Below are 22,994 nucleotides of genomic sequence, written 5' to 3'. Positions count from 1 at the left end.
TAGACAATTGGAAAAGCGGGGTACTAATCCCCGCATCTCTCACATGCTAAGCGAGCGCTATACCATCTGAGCTACAACCCCATAATTTAAATTGTTTCATTAAATATCTATAATTCAGAAAACTAAAAGCATTTAAAAATAATAATATTTTACGATTTGATTCGACACTCGACTTTGAAAATTAAAATAGTATAGGATTTTATTCAGAACTCGACATTCCGTAACAAATTTGCAACGTACATAGGAGTTGGAGATGCGGGTTATCGATACCCGTATCTCTCGCATGCGAAGCGAGCACTCTACCATATGAGTTACATCCGCATAATTAATAATGTTTTTTTTTAATATATCTCTAATCTAGAAAGAAAAAAACATTTGAAAATTAAAATATTATACAATTTGATTAAACACTCGACATTTTCGAAACAAATTTGGACTAGTGTAAAGCTTGTAAATAATATAAACAATTGGAAATGCATGGAAGTCCCAGTAACTCTCACATGCTAAGCGAGAGCATTACCATCTGAGCTACATGCCCGTAGTGGTAAATACATTATTAAATGTCTATAGTTTAGAAAACACGATTTGATTTCACACTCGACATTTTTGAACCGTGTATAAAGGTTGCATGTAACATCGGAATTTGAGATGTTTTTGTAACAAATTTGCACTCATGTTAAAGCTTTCAAATTACATAGGCAACACTAGATATTTTTGAAACAAATTTGCACTCATGTAAAGTTTTCAAATTATATAGGCAATTGGAGATGCGGGGTATCGATCCCCATACCTCTCGCATGCTAAGCGAGCGCTCTAGCAATTGAGTTACATCCCCATAATGCAAATTGCTTCATTAAATATCTATAATTTAGAAAAGAATAAGTATTTAAAAATAAGAGTATGATACGATTGATTCGACACTCAACTTTGAAAATTAAAATAGTATAGGATTTTATTAAGAACTTGACATTTTCAACTCAAATTTGAAGGGTGTAATGTTTGCAGACTAAATAGGAATTGGAGATGCGTGGTATCAATCCCCGTACCTCTCGCATGCAAAGCAAGCGCTCTACCATATGAGCTACATCCCCATAATGAAAAATAGTTTTTTAAGTATCCCTAATCTATAAAGCAAAAAGCATTTCAAAATTTAAAAAATTATACAATTTGATTATACACTCGGCATTTTTGAAACAAATTTGCACTAGTGTAAAACTTGCAAATAACATAGACAATTGGAAATGCAAGGAAGTCCCCGTAATTCTCACATGCTAAGCGAGCGCTCTACCATTTGAGCTACATCCCCGTAATGGTAAATACTTTATTAAATATCTATAGGTTAGAAAACAAAAAGACATTTATCATTCAAGAATTTCACACTCAATGTTTTCAAACCGTGTATAAATCTTGCAGGTTATATTGAATTTGATTCAACGCTCAACATTTTAGTAACAAATTTGCACTCATGTTAAGCTTTCAAATTACATTTTAGACAATTGGAAAAGCGGGGTACTGATCCCCGTACCTCTCATATGCGAAGCAAGCGCTCTACCATCTGAGCTACATCCCCATAATTTAAATTGTTTCATTAAATATCTATAATTCAGAAAACTAAAAGCATTTAAAAATAATAACATTTTACGATTTGATTCGACACTCGACTTTGAAAATTAAAATAGTATAGGATTTTATTCAGAAATCGACATTCCGTAACAAATTTGCAACGTACATAGGAGTTGGAGATGCGGGTTATCGATACCCGTACCTCTCGCATGCGAAGCGAGCACTCTACCATATGAGCTACATCCGCATAATTAATAATGTTTTTTTTTTTAAATATCTCTAATCTAGAAAAAAAAACATTTGAAAATTAAAATATTATACAATTTGATTAAACACTCGACATTTTCGAAACAAATTTGCACTAGTTTAAAGGTTGTAAATAATATAAACAATTGGAAATGCATGGAAGTTCCAGTAACTCTCACATGCTAAGCGAGAACACTACCATCTGAGCTACATGCCCGTAGTGGTAAATACATTATTTAATTTCTATAGTTTAGAAAACACGATTTGATTTCACACTCGACATTTTTGAACCGTGTATAAAGCTTGCATGTAACATCGGAATTTGAGATGTTTTTGTAACAAATTTGCACTCATGTTAAAGCTTTCAAATTACATACGCAACACTGGATATTTTTGAAACAAATTTGCTCAGGCAATTGGAGATGCGGGGTATCGACCCCCATACCTCTCGCATGCTAAGCGAGCGCTCTACAATTTGAGCTACATCCCCATAATGCAAATTGCTGCATTAAATATCTATACTTTAGAAAAGAATAAATATTTAAACATAAGAGTATGAAACGATGGATTCGACACTCAACTTTGAAAATTAAAATAGTATAGGATTTTATTATGAACTTGACATTTTCATCTAAAATTTGAACTGTGTAATGTCTGCAGACTAAATAGGAATTGGAGATTCGGGGTATCAATCCTCGTACCTCTCGCATGCAAAGCGAGCGCACTACCATACGAGCTACATCCCCATAATTAAAAATGGTTTTTTAAATATCCCTAATCTATAAAGCAAAAAGCATTTCAAAATTTAAAAAATTATACAATTTGATTATACACTCGGCATTTTCGAAACAAATTTGCACTAGTGTAAAACTTGCAAATAACATAGACAATTGGAAATGCAAGGAAGTCCCCGTAATTCTCACATGCTAAGCGAGCGCTCTACCATCTGAGCTACATCCCCGTAATGGTAAATACTTTATTAAATATCTATAGTTTAGAAAACAAAAAGCATTTATCATTCAAGAATTTCACACTCAACATTTTCAAACCGTGTATAAATCTTGCAGGTTACATTGAATTTGATTCAACGCTCATCAGTTTAGTAACAAATTTGCACTCATGTTAAGCTTTCAAATTACATTCTCAACTTTGAAAATTAAATTAGTATAGGATTTTATTAAGAACTCGACATTCCGCAAATTTGCAACGTACATAGGAGTTGGAGATGCGGGTTATCGATACCCGTACCTCTCTCATGCGAAGCGAGCGCTCTACAATATGAGCTACATCCGCATAATTAATAATGTTTTTTTTTAAATATCTCTAATCTAGAAAGCAAAAAACATTTGAAAATTAAAATATTATACAATTTGATTAAACACTCGACATTTTTGAAACAAATTTGCACTAGTTTAAAGCTTGCAAATAATATAAACAATTGGAAATGCATGGAAGTCCATCCGTAACACTCACATGCTAAGCGAGAGCTACATGCCCGTAGTGGTAAATACATTATTAAATGTCTATAGTTTAGAAAACATCGGAATTTGAGATGTTTCTGTAACAAATTTGCACTCAGGCAATTTTGGAGATGGAAGGTATCGATCTCTATACCTCTCGCATGCTAAGCAAGCGCTCTACCATTTGAGCTACATCCCCATAATGCAAATTGCATCATTAAATATCAATAATATAGAAAAGAATAAGTATTTAAAAATAAGAGTATGATACGATTGATTCGACACTCAACTTTGAAGATTAAAATAGTATAGGATTTTATTAAGAACTTGACATTTTCATCTCAAATTTGAAGGGTGTAATGTTTACAGACTAAATAGGAATTGGAAATGCGGGGTATCGATCCCTGTACCTCTCGCATACAAAGCGAGCGCTCTACCATATGAGCTACATCCCCATAATGAAAAATGGTTTTTTAAATATCCCTAATCTATAAAGCAAAAAGCATTTCAAAATTTAAAAAATTATACAATTTGATTATACACTCGGCATTTTCGAAACAAATTTGCACTAGTGTAAAACTTGCAAATAACATAGACAATTGGAAATGCAAGGAAGTCCCCGTAATTCTCACATGCTAAGCGAGCGCTCTACCATCTGAGCTACATCCCCGTAATGGTAAATACTTTATTAAATATCTATAGTTTAGAAAACAAAAAGCATTTATCATTCAAGAATTTCACACTCAACATTTTCAAACCGTGTATAAATCTTGCAGGTTACATTGAATTTGATTCAACGCTCAACAGTTTAGTAACAAATTTGCACTCATGTTAAGCTTTCAAATTACATTCTCAACTTTGAAAATTAAATTAGTATAGGATTTTATTCAGAACTCGACATTCCGCAAATTTGCAACGTACATAGGAGTTGGAGATGCGGGTTATCGATACCCGTACCTCTCTCATGCGAAGCGAGCGCTATACAATATGAGCTACATCCGCATAATTAATAATGTTTTTTTTTTAAATATCTCTAATCTAGAAAGCAAAAAACATTTGAAAATTAAAATATTATACAATTTGATTAAACACTCGACATTTTTGAAACAAATTTGCACTAGTTTAAAGCTTGCAAATAATATAAACAATTGGAAATGCATGGAAGTCCCCGTAACATTCTCACATGCTAAGCGAGAGCTACATGCCAGTAGTGGTAAATACATTATTAAATTCTCACATGCTAAGCGAGAGCTACATGCCAGTAGTGGTAAATACATTATTAAATGTCTATAGTTTAGAAAACATCAGAATTTGAGATGTTTTTGTAACAAATTTGCACTCAGGCAATTTTGGAGATGGAAGGTATCGATCTCTATACCTCTCGCATGCTAAGCAAGCGCTCTACCATTTGAGCTACATCCCCATAATGCAAATTGCATCATTAAATATCAATAATATAGAAAAGAATAAGTATTTAAAAATAAGAGTATGATACGATTGATTCGACACTCAACTTTGAAGATTAAAATAGTATAGGATTTTATTAAGAACTTGACATTTTCATCTCAAATTTGAAGGGTGTAATGTTTACAGACTAAATAGGAATTGGAAATGCGGGGTATCGATCCCTGTACCTCTCGCATGCAAAGCGAGCGCTCTACCATATGAGCTACATCCCCATAATGAAAAATGGTTTTTTAAATATCCCTAATCTATAAAGCAAAAAGCATTTCAAAATTTAAAAAATTATACAATTTGATTATAAACTCGGCATTTTTGAAACAAATTTGCACTTGTGTAAAACTTGCAAATAACATAGACAATTGGAAATGCAAGGAAGTCCCCGTAATTCTCACATGCTAAGCGAGCGCTCTACCATCTGAGCTACATCCCAGTAATGGTAAATACTTTATTAAATATCTATAGTTTAGAAAACAAAAAGCATTTATCATTCAAGAATTTTACACTCAACATTTTCAAACCGTGTATAAATCTTGCAGGTTACATTGAATTCGATTCAACGCTCAACATTGTAACAAATTTGCACTCATGTTAAGCTTTGAAATTACACTTTAGACAATTGGAGATGCAGGGTATCGATCCCCGTACCTCTCGCATGCAAAGCGAGCGATCTACCATATGAGCTTCATCCTCATAATGAAAAATGGTTTTTTAAATATCCCTAATCTATAAAGCAAAAAGCATTTCAAAATTTAAAAAATTATACAATTTGATTATACACTCGGCATTTTTGAAACAAATTTGCACTTGTGTAAAACTTGCAAATAACATAGACAATTGGAAATGCAAGGAAGTCCCCGTAATTCTCACATGCTAAGCGAGCGCTCTACCATCTGAGCTACATCCTCGTAATGGTAAATACTTTATTAAATATCTATAGTTTAGAAAACAAAAAGCATTTATCATTCAAGAATTTCACACTCAACATTTTCAAACCGTGTATAAATCTTGCAAGTTACATTGAATTTGATTCAACGCTCAACATTGTAAAAAAATTGCACTCATGTTAAGCTTTGAAATTACACTTTAGACAATTGGAGATGCAAGGTATCGATCCCCGTACCTCTCGCATGCTAAGCGAGCGCTCTACCATCTGAGCTACATCCCTGCAATGGTAAATACTATATTAAATATCTATAGTTTAGAAAACAAAAAGCGTTTATAATTCAATAATTTCACACCAAACCGTGTATAAAGCTGTTACATCGGAATTTGAGATAAAGAGGATCAATTACCGTATACAATTTGATTCAGTGATCGACATTTTTGTAACAAATTTACACTCATTTTATCCATCCCCGTACCTCTCGCATGCTAAGCGAGCGCTCTACCATCTGAGCTACATGCCTATAATTTAAATTGTTTCATTAAATATCTATAATTCAGAAAACTAAAAGCATTTAAAAGTAATAATATTTTACGATTTGATTCGACACTCAACTTTGAAAATTAAAATAGTATAGGATTTTATTCAGAACTCGACTTTCCGTAACAAATTTGCAACGTACATAGGAGTTGGAGATGCGGGTTCTCGATACCCGTACCTCTCGCATGCGAAGCGAGCGCTTTACCATATGAGCTACATCCGCATAATTAATAATGTTTTTTTTAATTATCTCTAATCTAGAAAGCAAAAAAACATTTGAAAATTAAAATATTATACAATTTGATTTGATTAAACACTCGACATTTTTGAAACAAATTTGCACTAGTATAAAGCTTGCGAATAATATAAACAATTGGAAATGCATGGAAGTCCCCGTAACTCTCACATACTAAGTGAGAGCAGTCCCCGTAACTCTCACATACTAAGTGAGAGCTCTACCATCTGAGTTACATGCTCGTAGTGGTAAATACATCTGAGTTACATGCTCGTAGTGGTAAATACATTATTAAATGTCCATAGTGTCTAATCGATGTTTTTGTAACAAATTTGCACTCATGTTAAAGCTTTCAAATTACATAGGCAACACTGGATATTTTTGAAACAAATTTGCACTCATGTAAAGCTTTCAAATTATATAGGCAATTGGAGATGCGGGGTATCGATCCCCGTACCTCTTGCATGCTAAGCGAGCGCACTACCATTTGAGCTACATCCCCATAATGAAAATTGATTCTTTAAATATCTATAATTTAGAAAAGAATAAGTATTTAAAAATAAGAGTATGATGCGATTGATTAGACACTCAACTTTGAAAATTAAAATAGTATAGGATTTTAGTAAGAACTTGACATTTTCATCTCAAATTTGAAGGGTGTAATGTTTGCAGACTAAATGGGAATCGGAGATGTAGGGTATCGATCTCTGTACCTCTCGCATGCAAAGCGAGCACTCTACCATATGAGCTACATCCCCATAATGAAAAATGGTTTTTTTAAATATCCCTAATCCATAAAGCAAAATGCATTTCAAAATTTAAAAAATTATATAATTTGATTATACACTCGGTATTTTTGAAACAAATTTGCTCTAGTGTAAAACTTGCAAATAACATAGACAATTGGAAATGCAAGGAAGTCCCCGTAATTCTCACATGCTAAGCTATCATCTGAGCTACATCCCCGTAATGGTAAATAATTTATTAAATATCTATAGTTTAGAAAACAAAAAGCATTTATCATTCAAGAATTTCACACTCAATATTTTCAAACCGTGTATAAATCTTGCAGGTTACATTGAATTCGATTCAACGCTCAACATTGTAACAACTTTGCACTCATGTTAAGCTTTGAAATCACACTTTAGACAATTGGAGATGCGAGGTGTCGATCCCCGTACCTCTCGCATGCTAAGCGAGCGCTCTACCATCTGAGCTACATGCCCATAGTTTAAATTGTTTCATTAAATATTTGTAATTCAGAAAACTAAAAGCATTTAAAAATAATAACATTTTACGATTTGATTCGACACTCAACATTGAAAATTAAAATAGTATAGGATTTTATTCAGAACTCGACATTCCGTAACAAATTTACAACGTACATAGGAGTTGGAGATGCGGGTTATCGATACCCGTACATCTCGCATGCGAAGGGAGCGCTCTACCATATGAGCTACATCCGCATAATTAATAATGTTTTTTTTTAAATATCTCTAATCTAGAAAGCAAAAAACATTTGAAAATTAAAATATTATACAATTTGATTAAACACACGACATTTTTGAAACAAATTTGCGCTAGAATAAAATAAACAATTGGAAATGCATGGAAGTCCCCGTAACTCGGACATGCTAAGTGAGAGCTCTACCATCTGAGTTACATGCCCGTAGTGGTAAACATAGTTTAGAAAACACGATTTGATTTCACACATTTTTGAACCGGCTGTAGTGGTAAACATAGTTTAGAAAACACGATTTGATTTCACACATTTTTGAACCGGCTTGTAAATTTGCACTCATGTTAAAGCTTTCAAATTACATAGGCAACACTGGATATATTTGAAACAAATTTGCTCTCATGTAAAGCTTTCAAATTATATAGGCAATTGGAGATGCGAGATGCGGGGTATCGATCCCCGTACCTCTCGCATGCTAAGCGAGCGCTCTACCATTTGAGCTACATACCCAAAATGCAAATTTCTTAATTAAATATCTATAATTTAGAAAAGAATAAATATTTAAAAATAAGACTATGATACGATTGATTCGACACTCAACTTTGAAAATTAAAATAGTATAATAGTATAGGATTTTAGTAAGAACTTGACATTTTCATCTAAAATTTGAAGGGTCTAATGTTTGCAGACTAAATTATCCCCGTACCTCTCGCATGCAAAGCGAGCGCTCTACCATATGAGCTACATTCGCATAATTAATAATGTTTTTTTTTTTAAATATCTCTAATCTAGAAAGCAAAAAACATTTGAAAAGTATAATATTATTCAATTTGATTAAACACTCGAAATTTTTTGAAACAAATTTGCACTAGTATAAAGCTTGCGAATAATATAAACAATTGGAAATGCATGGAAGTCCCCGTAACTCTCACATGCTAAAGTGAGAGCTATACCATCTGAGTTACATGCACGTAGTGGTAAATACATTATTTGCCCGTAACTCTCACATGCTAAAGTGAGAGCTATACCATCTGAGTTACATGCACGTAGTGGTAAATACATTATCAAATAACTCTCACATGCTAAGTGAGAGCTCTACCATCTGAGATACATGCCCGTAGTGGTAAATACATTATTAAATGTCTATAGTTTAGAAAACACGATTTGATTTCACACTTGACATTTTTGAACCGGCTTGCAAATTTGCACTCATGTTAAAGCTTTCAAATTACATAGGCAACACTGGATATTTTTGAAACAAATTTGCACTCATGTAATGCTTTCAAATAATATAGGCAATTGGAGATGCGGGTTATCGATACCCATACCTCTCGCATACGAAGCAAGCGCTCTACCATATGAGCTACATCCGCATAATTAATAAAGTTTTTTTTTAAATATCTCTAATCTAGAAAGCAAAAAACATTTGAAAATTATAATATTATTCAATTTGATTAAACACTCGACATTTTTGAAACAAATTTGCACTAGTACAAAGCTTGCGAATAATATAAACAATTGGAAATGCATGGAAGTCCCCGTAACTCTCACATGCTAAGTGAGAGCTCTACCATCTGAGTTACATGCCCGTAGTGGTAAATACACGATTTGATTTCACACTTGACATTTTTGAACCGGCTTGCAGGTCACATCGAAATTTGAGATGTTTTTGTAACAAATTATTACATAGGCAACACTGGATTTTGCACTCATGTAAAGCTTGCAACACTGGATTTTGCACTAATGTAAAGCTTTCATCAAATTGTATAGGCAATTGGAGATGCTGGGTATAGATCCCCGTACCTCTCGCATGCTAAGCGAGCGCTCTACCATTTGAGCTACATCCCCATAGTGCAAATTGCTTCATTAAATATCTATAATTTAGAAAAGAATAAGTATTTAAAAATAAGAATATGATACGAATTATTCGACACTCAACTTTGAAAATTAAAATAGTATAATAGTATAGGATTTTAGTATGAACTTGACATTTTCATCTCAAATTTGAAGGGTGTAATGTTTGCAAACTAAATTGGAATTGGAGATGCGGGGTATCGATCCCCGTACCTCTTGCATGCAAAGCAAGCGCTCTACCATATGAGCTACATCCCCATTATGAAAAATGATTTTTTAAATATCCCTAATCTATAAAGCAAAAAGCATTTCAAAATTAAAAAAATTATACAATTTGATTATACACTCGGCATTTTTGAAACAAATTTGCACTAGTGTAAAACTTGCAAATAACATAAACAATTGGAATTGCGTGAGCGCTCTACCATCTGAGCTACATCCCCGTAATGGTAAATACTTTATTAAATATTATAGTTTAGAAAACAAAAAGCATTTATCATTCAAGAATTTCACACTCAACATTTTCAAACCGTGTATAAATCTTGCAGGTTACATTGAATTTGATTCAACGCTCAATATTGTAACAAATTTGCACTCATGTTAAGCTTTGAAATTACACTTTAGACAATTGGAGATGCGGGGTATCGATCCTCGTACCTCTCGCATGCTAAACGAGCGCTCTACCATCTGAGCTACATGCCCATAGTTTAAATTGTTTCATTAAATATCTGTAATTCAGAAAACTAAAAGCATTTAAAAATAATAATATTTTACGATTTGATTCGACACTCAACTTTGAAAATTAAAATAGTATAGGATTTTATTCAGAACTCGACATTCCGTAACAAATTTACAACGTACATAGGAGTTGGAGATGCGGGTTATCGATACCCGTACCTCTCGCATGCGAAGCGAGCGCTCTATCATATGAGCTAAATCCGCATAATTAATAATGTTTTTTTTTAAATATCTCTAATCTAGAAAGCATAAAACATTTGAAAATTAAAATATTATACAATTTGATTAAACACTCGACATTTTTGAAACAAATTTGCACTAGAATAAAATAAACAATTGGAAATGCATGGAAGTCCCCGTAACTCTGACATGCTACGTGAGAGCTCTACCATCTGAGTTACATGCCCGTAGTGGTAAACATAGTTTATACACGATTTGATTTCACACATTTTTGAACCGGCTTGTAAATTTGCACTCATGTTAAAGCTTTCAAATTACATAAGCAACACTGGCTATATTTGAAACAAATTTGCTCTCATGTAAAGCTTTCAAATTATATAGGCAATTGGAGATGCGGGGTATCGATACCCGTACAAATTTTATTCAGAACTCGACATTCCGTAACAAATTTACAACGTACATAGGAGTTGGAGATGCGGGTTATCGATACCCGTACCTCTCGCATGCGAAGCGAGCGCTCTACCATATGAGCTACATCCGCATAATTAATAATGTTTTTTTTTTAAATATCTCTAATCTAGAAAGCCAAAAACATTTGAAAATTAAAATATTATACAATTTGATTAAACACTCGACATTTTTGAAACAAATTTGCACTAGTATAAAGCTTGCGAATAATATAAACAATTGGAAATGCATGGAAGTCCCCGTTACTCTCACATGCTAAAGTGAGAGCTATACCATCTGAGTTACATGCCCGTAGTGGTAAATACATTATTAAATAACTCTCACATGCTAAGTGAGAGCTCTACCATCTGAGTTACATGCCCATAGTGGTAAATACATTATTAAATGTCTATAGTTTAGAAAACACGATTTGATTTCACACTTGACATTTTTGAACCGGCTTGCAAATTTGCACTCATGTTAAAGCTTTCAAATTACATAGGCAACACTGGATATTTTTGAAACAAATTTGCACTCATGTAATGCTTTCAAATTATATGGGCAATTGGAGATGCGGGTTATCGATACCCATACCTCTCGCATGCGAAGCGAGCGCTCTACCATATGAGCTACATCCGCATAATTAATAATGTTTTTTTTAAATATCTCTAATCTAGAAAGCAAAAAACAATTGAAAATTAAAATATTATACAATTTGATTAAACACTCGACATTTTTGAAACAAATTTGCACTAGAATAAAATAAACAATTGGAAATGCATGGAAGTCCCCGTAACACTCTCACATGCTAACTGAGAGCTCTACCATCTGAGTTACATGCCCGTAGTGGTAAACATAGTTTAGAAAACACGATTTGATTTCACACTTGACATTTTTGAACCGGCTTGCGAATTTGCACTCATGTTAAAGCTTTCAAATTACATAGGCAACACTGGATATATTTGACACAAATTTGATCTGATGTAAAGCTTTCAAATTATATAGGCAATTGGAAATGCGGGGTATAGATCCCCGTACCTCTCGCATGCTAAGCGAGCGCTCTACCATTTGAGCTACATCCCCATAATGCAAATTGCTTCATTAAATATCTAGAATTTAGAAAAGAATAGATATTTAAAAATAAGAGTATGATACGATTGATTCGACACTCAACTTTGAAAATTAAAATAGTATAACAGTATAGGATTTTAGTATGAACTTGACATTTTCATCTCGAATTTGAAGGGTGTAATGTTTACAGACTAAATTGGAATTGGAGATGCAGGGTATCGATCCCCGTACCTCTTGCATGCAAAGCGAGCGCTCTACCATATGAGCTACATCCCCATTATGAAAAATGATTTTTTAAATATCCCTAATCTATAAAGCAAAAAGCATTTCAAAATTAAAAAAATTTTACAATTTGATTATACACTCGGCATTTTTGAAACAAATTTGCACTAGTGTAAAACTTGCAAATAACATAAACAATTGGAAATGCGTGAGCGCTCTACCATCTGAGCTACATCCCCGTAATGGTAAATACTTTATTAAATATTATAGTTTAGAAAACAAAATGCATTTATCATTCAAGAATTTCACACTCAACATTTTCAAACCGTGTATAAATCTTGCAGGTTACATTGAATTTGATTCAACGCTCAAGCTTTGAAATTACACTTTAGACAATTGGAGATGCGGGGTATCGATCCTCGTACCTCTCGCATGCTAAACGAGCGCTCTACCATCTGAGCTACATGCCCATAGTTTAAATTGTTTCATTAAATATCTGTAATTCAGAAAACTAAAAGCATTTAAAAATAATAATATTTTACGATTTGATTCGACACTCAACTTTGAAAATTAAAATAGTATAGGATTTTATTCAGAACTCGACATTCCGTAACAAATTTACAACATACATAGGAGTTGGAGAGGCGGGTTATCGATACCCGTAACTCTCGCATGCGAAGCGAGCGCTCTGCCATATGAGCTACATCCGCATAATTAATAATGTTTTTTTTTTAAATATCTCTAATCTAGAAAGCAAAAAACATTTGAAAATTAAAATATTATACAATTTGATTAAACACTCGACGTTTTTGAAACAAATTTGCACTAGTATAAAGCTTAGGAATAATATAAACAATTGGAAATGCATGGAAGTCCCCGTAACTCTCACATGCTAAGTGAGAGCTCTACCATCTGAGTTTCATGCCCGTAGTGGTAAACACACGACTTGATTTCACACTTGACATTTTTGAACCGGCTTGCAGGTCACATCGAAATTTGAGATGTTTTTGTAACAAATTATTCCATAGGCAACACTGGATATTTTTGAAACAAATTTGCACTCATGGAAAGCTTTCATATTGTATAGGCAATTGGAGATGCGGGGTATAGATCCCCGAACCTCTCGCATGCTAAGCGAGCGCTCTACCATTTGAGCTACATCCCCATAATGCAAATTGCTTCGTTAAATATCTATAATTTAGAAAAGAATAAGTATTCAAAAATAAGAATATGATACGATTGATTCGACACTCATCTTTGAAAATTAAAATAGTATAGGATTTTAGTAAGAACTTGACATTTTCATCTCAAATTTGAAGGGTGTATTAATTGCAGACTTAATAGGAATTGGAGATGCAGGGTATCGATCCCCGTACCTCTCGCATGCAAAGCGAGTGCTCTACCATATGAGCTACATCCAAATAATGAAAAATGGTTTTTTTAATATCCCTAATCTATAAACCAAAAAGCATTTCAAAATTTAAAAAATTATACAATTTGATTATACACTCGGCATTTTTGAAACAAATTTGCACTAGTGTAAAACTTGCAAATAACATAAACAATTGGAAATGCGCGAGCGCTCTACCATCTGAGCTACATCCCCGTAATGGTAAATACTTTATTAAATATTATAGTTTAGAAAACAAAAAGCATTTATCATTCAAGAATTTCACACTCAACATTTTCAAACCGTGTATAAATCTTGCAGGTTACATTGAATTCGATTCAACGCTCAACATTGTAACAAATTTGCACTCATGTTAAGCTTTGAAATTACACTTTAGACAATTGGAGATGCGGGGTATCGATCCTCGTACCTCTCGCATGCTAAACGAGCGCTCTACCATCTGAGCTACATGCCCATAATTTAAATTGTTTCATTAAATATCTGTAATACAGAAAACTAAAAGCATTTAAAAATAATAATATTTTACGATTTGATTCGACACTCAACTTTGAAAATTAAAATAGTATAGGATTTTATTCAGAACTCGACATTCCGTAACAAATTTACAATGTACATAGGAATTGGAGATGCAGGGTATCGATCCCCGTACCTCTCGCATGCAAAGTGAGCGCTCTACCATATGAGCTACATTCGCATAATTAATAATGTTTTTTTTTTAAATATCTCTAATCTAGAAAGTAAAAAACATTTGAAAATTATAATATTATTCAATTTGATTAAACACTCGACATTTTTGAAACAAATTTGCACTAGTATAAAGCTTGCGAATAATATAAACAATTGGAAATGCATGGAAGTCCCCGTAACTCTCACATGCTAAAGTGAGAGCTATACCATCTGAGTTACATGCCCGTAGTGGTAAATACATTATTAAATAACTCTCACATGCTAAGTGAGAGCTCTACCATCTGAGTTACATGCCCGTAGTGGTAAATACATTATTAAATGTCTATAGTTTAGAAAACACGATTTGATTTCACACATGACATTTTTGAACCGGCTTGCAAATTTGCACTCATGTTAAAGCTTTCAAATTACATAGGCAACACTGGATATTTTTGAAACAAATTTGCACTCATGTAATGCTTTCAAAAATATATAGGCAATTGGAGATGCGGGTTATTGATACCCGTACCTCTCGCATGCGAAGCGAGCGCTCTACCATATGAGCTACATCCGCATAATTAATAATGTTTTTATTTTAAAATATCTCAAATCTAGAAAGCAAAAAACATTAGAAAATTAAAATATTATACAATTTGATTAAACACTCGACATTTTTGAAACAAATTTGCACTAGTATAAAGCTTGCGAATAATATAAACAATTGGAAATGCATGGAAGTCCCCGTAACTCTCACATGCTAAAGTGAGAGCTATACCATCTGAGTTACATGCCCGTAGTGGTAAATACATTATTAAATAACTCTCACATGCTAAGTGAGAGCTCTACCATCTGAGTTACATGCCCGTAGTGGTAAATACATTATTAAATGTCTATAGTTTAGAAAACACGATTTGATTTCACACATGACATTTTTGAACCGGCTTGCAAATTTGCACTCATGTTAAAGCTTTCAAATTACATAGGCAACACTGGATATTTTTGAAACAAATTTGCACTCATGTAATGCTTTCAAAAATATATAGGCAATTGGAGATGCGGGTTATTGATACCCGTACCTCTCGCATGCGAAGCGAGCGCTCTACCATATGAGCTACATCCGCATAATTAATAATGTTTTTATTTTAAAATATCTCAAATCTAGAAAGCAAAAAACATTAGAAAATTAAAATATTATACAATTTGATTAAACACTCGACATTTTTGAAACAAATTTGCACTAGAATAAAATAAACAATTGGAAATGCATGGAAGTCCCCGTAACACTCTCACATGCTAAATGAGAGCTCTACCATCTGAGTTACATGCCCGTAGTGGTAAATACATTATTAAATGTCTATAGTTTAGAAAACACGATTTGATTTCACACTTGACATTTTTGAACCGGCTTGCAAATTTGCACTCATGTTAAAGCTTTCAAATTACATAGGCAACACTGGATATTTTTGAAACAAATTTGCACTCATGTAATGCTTTCAAAAATATATAGGCAATTGGAGATGCGGGTTATTGATACCCGTACCTCTCGCATGCGAAGCGAGCGCTCTACCATATGAGCTACATCCGCATAATTAATAATGTTTTTATTTTAAAATATCTCAAATCTAGAAAGCAAAAAACATTAGAAAATTAAAATATTATACAATTTGATTAAACACTCGACATTTTTGAAACAAATTTGCACTAGAATAAAATAAACAATTGGAAATGCATGGAAGTCCCCGTAACACTCTCACATGCTAAGTGAGAGCTCTACCATCTGAGTTACATGCCCGTAGTGGTAAACATAGTTTAGAAAACACGATGTCATGTTAAAGCTTTCAAATTACATAGGCAACACTGGATATATTTGAAACAAATTTGATCTGATGGAAAGCTTTCAAATTATATAGGCTAGGCAATTGGAGATGCGAGGTATTGATCCCCGTACCTCTCGCATGCTAAGCGAGCGCTCTACCATTTGAGCTAAATCCCCACAATGCAAGTTACTTCATTAAATATCTATAATTTAGAAAAGAATAAATATTTAAAAATAAGAATATGATACGATTGATTCGACACTCAACTTTGAAAATTAAAATAGTATAATAGTATAGGATTTTAGTATGAACTTGACATTTTCATCTCGAATTTGAAGGGTGTAATGTTTGCAGACTAAATTGGAATTGGAGATGCGAGGTATCGATCCCCGTACCTCTTGCATGCAAAGCGAGCGCTCTACCATATGAGCTACATCCCCATTATGAAAAATGGTTTTTTAAATATCCCTAATCTATAAAGCAAAAAGCATTTCAAAATTTAAAAAATTATACAATTTGATTATACACTCGGCATTTTTGAAACAAATTTGCAATAGTGTAAAACTTGCAAATAACATAGACAATTGGAAATGCAAGTTAGTCCCCGTAATTCTCACATGCTAAGCGAGCACTCTACCATCTGAGCTACATCCCCGTAATGGTAAATACTTTATTAAATATCTACAGTTTAGAAAACAAAAAGCATTTATCATTCAAGAATTTCACATCGTGCAGGTTACATTGAATTCGATTCAACGCTCTACATTGTAACAAATTTGCACTCATGTTAAGCTTTGAAATTACACTTTAGACAATTGGAGATGCTGGGTATCGATCCCCGTACCTCTCGCATGCTAAACGAGCGCTCTACCATCTGAGCTACATACCCATAATTTAAATTGTTTCATTAAATATCTGTAATTCAGAAAACTAAAAGCATTTAAAAATAATAATATTTTACGATTTGATTCGACACTCAACTTTGAAAATTAAAATAGTATAGGATTTTATTCAGAACTCGACATTCCGTAACAAATTTACAACGTACATAGGAGTTGGAGATGCGGGTTATCGATACCCGTACCTCTCGCATGCGAAGCGAGCGCTCTACCATTTGACCTACATCCACACAATGCAAATTGCTTCATTAAATATCTATAATTTAGAAAAGAATAAATATTTAAAAATAAGAGTATGATACGATTGATTCGACACTCAACTTTGAAAATTAAAATAGTATAATAGTATAGGATTTTAGTAAGAACTTGGCATTTTCATCTAAAATTTGAAGGGTGTAATGTTTGCAGACTAAATTGGAATTGGAGAAGCGGGGTATCGATCCCCGTACCTCTCACATGCAAAGCAAGCGCTCTACCATATGAGCTACATTCACATAATTAATAATGTTTTTTTTTTTTTTAAATATCTCTAATCTAGAAAGCAAAAAACATTTGAAAATTATAATATTATTCAATTTGATTAAACACTCGACATTTTTGAAACAAATTTGTACAAGTATAAAGCTTGCGAATAATATAAACAATTGGAAATGCATGGAAGTCCCCGTAACTCTCACATGCTAAAGTGAGAGCTATACCATTTGAGTTACATGCCCGTAGTGGTAAATACATTATTAAATAACTCTCACATGCTAAGTGAGAGCTCTACCATCTGAGTTACATGCCTGTAGTGGTAAATACATTATTAAATGTCTATAGTTTAGAAAACACGATTTGATTTCACACTTGACATTTTTGAACCGGCTTGCAAATTTGCACTCATGTTAAAGCTTTCAAATTACATAGGCAACACTGGATATTTTTGAAACAAATTTGCACTCATGTAATGCTTTCAAATTATATAGGCAATTGGAGATGCGGGTTATCGATACCCGTACCTCTCGCATGCGAAGCGAGCGCTCTACCATATGAGCTACATCCGCATAATTAATAATGTTTTTTTTTTAAATATCTCAAATCTAGAAAGCAAAAAACATTTGAAAATTAAAATATTATACAATTTGATTAAACATTCGACATTTTTGAAACAAATTTGCACTAGAATAAAATAAACAATTGGAAATGCATGGAAGTCCCCGTAACACTCTCACATGCTAAGTGAGAGCTCTACCATCTGATGCTAAGTGAGAGCTCTACCATCTGAGTTACATGCCCGTAGTGGTAAACATAGTTTAGAAAACACGATGTCATGTTAAAGCTTTCAAATTACATAGGCAGTTTAGAAAACACGATGTCATGTTAAAGCTTTCAAATTACATAGGCAACACTGGATATATTTGAAACAAATTTGATCTGATGTAAAGCTTTCAAATTATATAAGCAATTGGAGATGCGAGGTATTGATCCCCGTACCTCTCACATGCTAAGCGAGCGCTCTACCATTTGAGCTACATCCCCACAATGCAAATTACTTCATTAAATATCTATAATTTAGAAAAGAATAAATATTTAAAAATAAGAATATGATACGATTGATTCGACACTCATCTTTGAAAATTAAAATAGTATAGGATTTTAGTAAGAACTTGACATTTTCATCTCAAATTTGATGGGTGTATTGTTTGCAGACTCAATAGGATTTGGAGATGCAGGGTATCGATCCCCGTACCTTTTGCATGCAAAGCAAGCGCTCTACCATATGAGCTTCATCCCCATAATGAAAAATGGTTTTTTAAATATCCCTAATCTATAAAGCAAAAAGCATTTCAAAATTTAAAAAATTATACAATTTGATTATACACTCGGCATTTTTGAAACAAATTTGCACTAGTGTAAAACTGGCAAATAACATAGACAATTGAAAATGCGCGAGCGCTCTACCGTCTGAGCTACATCCCCGTAATGGTAAATACTTTATTAAATATTATAGTTTAGAAATCAAAAAGCATTTATCATTCAAGAATTTCACACTCAACATTTTCAAACCGTGTATAAATCTTGCAGGTTACATTGAATTCGATTAAACGCTCAACATTGTAACAAATTTGCACTCATGTTAAGCTTTGAAATTACACTTTAGACAATTGGAGATGCAGGGTATCGATCCCCGTACTTCTCGCATGCTAAACGAGCGCTCTACCATCTGAGCTACATACCCATAATTTAAGTTGTTTCATTAAATATCTGTAATTCAGAAAACTAAAAGCATTTAAAAATAATAATATTTTACGATTTGATTCGACACTCAACTTTGAAAATTAAAATAGTATAGGATTTTATTCAGAATTCGACATTCCGTAACAAATTTACAACGTACATAGGAGTTGGATATGCGGGTTATCAATACCCGTACCTCTCGCATGCGAAGCGAGCGCTCTACCATATGAGCTACATCCGCATAATTAATAATGTTTTTTTTTTTTTTTAAATATCTCTAATCTAGAAAGCAAAAAACATTTGAAAATTAAAATATTATACAATTTGATTAAACACTCGACATTTTTGAAACAAATTTGCACTAGAATAAAATAAACAATTTGGAAATGCATGGAAGTCTCCGTACCTCTGACATGCTAAGTGAGAGCTCTACCATCTGAGTTACATGCCCGTAGTGGTAAACATAGTTTAGAAAACACGATTTGATTTCACACATTTTTGAACCGGCTTGTAAATTTGCACTCATGTTAAAGCTTTCAAATTACATAGGCAACACTGGATATATTTGAAACAAATTTGCTCTCATGTAAAGCTTTCAAATTATATAAGCAATTGGAGATGCGGGGTACGATCCCCGTACCTCTCGCATGCTAAGCGAGCACTCTACCATTTGAGCTACATCCCCACAATGCAAATTGCTTCATTAAATATCTATAATTTAGAAAAGAATAAATATTTAAAAATAAGAGTATGATACGATTGATTCGACACTCAACTTTGAAAATTAAAATAGTATAATAGTATAGGATTTTAGTAAGAACTTGACATTTTCATCTAAAATTTGAAGGGTGTAATGTTTGCAGACTAAATTGGAATTGGAGATGCGAGGAATCGATCCCCGTACCTCTCGCATGCAAAGCGAGCGCTCTACCATATGAGCTACATTCACATAATTAATAATGTTTTTTTTGTTTAAATATCTCTAATCTAGAAAGCAAAAAACATTTGAAAATTATAATATTATTCAATTTGATTAAACACTCGACATTTTTGAAACAAATTTGCACTAGTATAAAGCTTGCGAATAATATAAACAATTGGAAATGCATGGAAGTCCCCGTAACTCTCACATGCTAAAGTGAGAGCTATACCATCTGAGTTACATGCCCGTAGTGGTAAATACATTATTAAATAACTCTCACATGCTAAGTGAGAGCTCTACCATCTGAGTTACATGCCCGTAGTGGTAAATACATTATTAAATGTCTATAGTTTAGAAAACACGATTTGATTTCACACTTGACATTTTTGAACCGGCTTGCAAATTTGCACTCATGTTAAAGCTTTCAAATTACATAGGCAACACTGGATATTTTTGAAACAAATTTGCACTCATGTAATGCTTTCAAAAATATATAGGCAATTGGAGATGCGTGTTATCGATACCCGTACCTCTCGCATGCGAAGCGAGCGCTCTACCATATGAGCTACATCCGCATAATTAATAATGTTTTTTTTTTTTTAAATATCTCAAATCTAGAAAGCAAAAAACATTAGAAAATTAAAATATTATACAATTTGATTAAACACTCGACATTTTTGAAACAAATTTGCACTAGAATAAAATAAACAATTGGAAATGCATGGAAGTCCCCGTAACACTCTCACATGCTAAATGAGAGCTCTACCATCTGAGTTACATGCCCGTAGTGGTAAACATAGTTTAGAAAACACGATGTCATGTTAAAGCTTTCGAATTACATAGGCAACACTGGATATAATTGAAACAAATTTGATCAGATGTAAAGCTTTCAAATTATATACACAATTGGAAATGCGAGGTATTGATCCCCGTACCTCTCGCATGCTAAGCAAGCGCTCTACCATTTGAGCTACATCCCCACAATGCAAATTGCTTCATTAAATATCTATAATTTAGAAAAGAATAAATATTTAAAAATAAGAATATGATACGATTGATTCGACACTCAACTTTGAAAATTAAAATAGTATAATAGTATAGGATTTTAGTATGAACTTGACATTTTCATCTCGAATTTGAAGGGTGTAATGTTTGCAGACTAAATTGGAATTGGAGATGCGAGGTATCGATCCCCGTACCTCTTGCATGCAAAGCGAGCGCTCTACCATATGAGCTACATCCCCATTATGAAAAATGGTTTTTTAAATATCCCTAATCTATAAAGCAAAAAGCATTTCAAAATTTAAAAAATTATACAATTTGATTATACACTCGGCATTTTTGAAACAAATTTGCAATAGTGTAAAACTTGCAAATAACATAGACAATTGGAAATGCAAGTTAGTCCCCGTAATTCTCACATGCTAAGCGAGCGCTCTACCATCTGAGCTACATCCCCGTAATGGTAAATACTTTATTAAATATCTATAGTTTAGAAAACAAAAAGCATTTATCATTCAAGAATTTCACACTCAACATTTTCAAATCGTGCAGGTTACATTGAATTCGATTCAACGCTCTACATTGTAACAAATTTGCACTCATGTTAAGCTTTGAAATTACATTTTAGACAATTGGAGATGCGGGGTAGCGATCCCCGTACCTCTCGCATGCTAAGCGAGCGCTCTACCATCTAAGCTACATGCCCATAATTTAAATTGTTTCATTAAATATCTGTAATTCAAAAAACTAAAAGCATTTAAAAATAATAATATTTTACGATTTGATTCGACACTAAACTATGAGAATTAAAATATTATAGGATTTTATTCAGAATTCGACATCCCGTAACAAATTTTCAACGTCCATAGGAGTTGGAGATGCGGGTTATCGATACCAGTACCTCTTGCATGCGAAGCAAGCGCTCTACCATATGAGCGACATCCCCATAATTAATAATGTTTTTTTTTAAATATCTCTAATCTAGAAAGCAAAAAGCATTTGAAAATTAAAATATTATACAATTTGATAAAACACTCGACATTTTTGAAACAAATTTGCACTAGTGTAAAGCTTGCAAATAATATAAACAATTGGAAATGCAAGGAAGTCCCCGTAATTCTCACATGCTAAGCGAGCACTCTACCATCTGAGCTACATCCCCGTAAAGGTAAATACTTTATTAAATATCTATAGTTTAGAAAACAAAAAGCATTTATCATTCAAGAATTTCACACTCAACATTTTCAAACCGTGTATAAATCTTGCAGGTTACATTGAATTCGATTAAACGCTCAACATTGTAACAAATTTGCACTCATGTTAAGCTTTGAAATTACACTTTAGACAATTGGAGATGCAGGGTATCGATCCCCGTACTTCTCGCATGCTAAACGAGCGCTCTACCATCTGAGCTACATACCCATAATTTAAGTTGTTTCATTAAATATCTGTAATTCAGAAAACTAAAAGCATTTAAAAATAATAATATTTTACGATTTGATTCGACACTCAACTTTGAAAATTAAAATAGTATAGGATTTTATTCAGAATTCGACATTCCGTAACAAATTTACAACGTACATAGGAGTTGGATATGCGGGTTATCAATACCCGTACCTCTCGCATGCGAAGCGAGCGCTCTACCATATGAGCTACATCCGCATAATTAATAATGTTTTTTTTTTTTTTAAATATCTC

The 22,994-nt window shown here is 33.2% G+C and overlaps 5 non-coding genes across 5 annotated transcripts; all 5 read right to left on the bottom strand.

The window, feature by feature from the left end:
• Positions 1-3,651: 3,651 nt before the first annotated feature.
• Positions 3,652-3,724, bottom strand: TRNAT-UGU. The gene has a single exon. It is a non-coding gene; the product is annotated as a tRNA-Thr (tRNA).
• Positions 3,725-4,875: 1,151 nt separating this feature from the next.
• Positions 4,876-4,948, bottom strand: TRNAA-UGC. The gene has a single exon. It is a non-coding gene; the product is annotated as a tRNA-Ala (tRNA).
• Positions 4,949-9,889: 4,941 nt separating this feature from the next.
• Positions 9,890-9,962, bottom strand: TRNAA-UGC. Its single transcript has one exon. It is a non-coding gene; the product is annotated as a tRNA-Ala (tRNA).
• A 2,117-nt stretch (positions 9,963-12,079) lies between these two features.
• On the bottom strand, positions 12,080-12,152 carry TRNAA-AGC. The gene has a single exon. It is a non-coding gene; the product is annotated as a tRNA-Ala (tRNA).
• A 1,302-nt stretch (positions 12,153-13,454) lies between these two features.
• Positions 13,455-13,527, bottom strand: TRNAA-AGC. Its single transcript has one exon. It is a non-coding gene; the product is annotated as a tRNA-Ala (tRNA).
• Positions 13,528-22,994: the final 9,467 nt, after the last annotated feature.

This window comes from Ipomoea nil, unplaced genomic scaffold, assembly GCF_001879475.1.
Source record: "Ipomoea nil cultivar Tokyo-kokei standard unplaced genomic scaffold, Asagao_1.1 scaffold1317, whole genome shotgun sequence".
NCBI lineage: Eukaryota > Viridiplantae > Streptophyta > Magnoliopsida > Solanales > Convolvulaceae > Ipomoea > Ipomoea nil.
The sequence above is the reverse complement of the archived record's forward strand: the minus strand, read 5'-3'. Positions and strand labels throughout refer to the sequence as shown.